This window comes from Sinocyclocheilus rhinocerous, unplaced genomic scaffold, assembly GCF_001515625.1.
Source record: "Sinocyclocheilus rhinocerous isolate Xijiao unplaced genomic scaffold, SAMN03320098_v1.1 scaffold4140, whole genome shotgun sequence".
Classification (NCBI taxonomy): domain Eukaryota; kingdom Metazoa; phylum Chordata; class Actinopteri; order Cypriniformes; family Cyprinidae; genus Sinocyclocheilus; species Sinocyclocheilus rhinocerous.
Genome location: NW_015661995.1, coordinates 221,198 through 222,073, shown reverse-complemented (window position 1 = coordinate 222,073; position 876 = coordinate 221,198). Strand labels below are relative to the sequence as shown.

Genomic DNA, 876 nt, shown 5'->3' with positions numbered 1-876 from the left:
TTTTTAAATGGTAAAAAAATTAAGGGGGTCTGACAAAGTAATTTGCTTTATACATTTACAGCAGAATCAGAGAATGCACAGTTTTAGCTTAAAATTTAAAATAATATAATCAATAATTATGAATTACAAAATACTAATAGCCTCTTTGAAACATATTGTTAGCTAATGCTAACTGGCCAGCTAACTAGCTGCCTGATTCTAACTTGAGGTCTTTTCAAATATAAAGTCCAAATATTTTTATTCAATCAACTAGTTAGAATACATTTGATGGACAACAAAAGATCTGATGCTCAGAACAGAACTATGGTAATTAAGCCATGTTCCCTGGGGGCGTTTTATCCACAGAAAAATGATATCATTCTGAAAATATAATTATATTTTTCTTAAATAACATGTGCTCCCTATCTACAGGCCTTACTATTCTCATATCATAACTAAACAACAAGCTTTAAAATCTTGCTGCTGAAAATGAAATGATTTACTGTGAAGCCTGTTTTCTCTCAGGTGCATCACCAGTGTAAGTGAACACTTCTACATCACTCCTGTCAATGTAGGCCACTCCATAGTTACAATACAAATGTATCTTGACTTTATCTAGTGGATATTTGGGGGGCTACCCTATATTAAAATAGTCTTTTTCAATCTGTAATCCAGATGCACTCTGTTTTGTCTTGTTTGATCTGCACACTCCGTGATTAATCAGCACGAGAGACTGGAGCAGTGACGGGGAGACGTGTTTGCGTCATCAGCCCCGCCCCGCGTTTATATGAGCGCTGCCGCGGAGCTCCGCCCTTCCGCTCGCGCTCCGGATCCACAGAACCGCAGGATCATCCGTCAGGTGTGTGTGTGTGTGTGTGTGTGTGTGTGTGTGTGTGT

At 38.5% G+C, this 876-nt stretch overlaps 1 protein-coding gene across 1 annotated transcript in view; it reads left to right on the top strand.

The window, feature by feature from the left end:
- The first annotated feature begins 793 nt into the window (after positions 1-793).
- The window catches only part of LOC107727143 (nucleoside diphosphate kinase-like), an 8,504-nt gene continuing 8,421 nt past the window's right edge, over positions 794-876 (top strand). The window contains exon 1 of the mRNA XM_016536928.1: positions 794-838. The gene's annotated coding sequence lies outside the window, so the exon portion shown is untranslated. The remainder of the gene's footprint in view (positions 839-876) is intronic.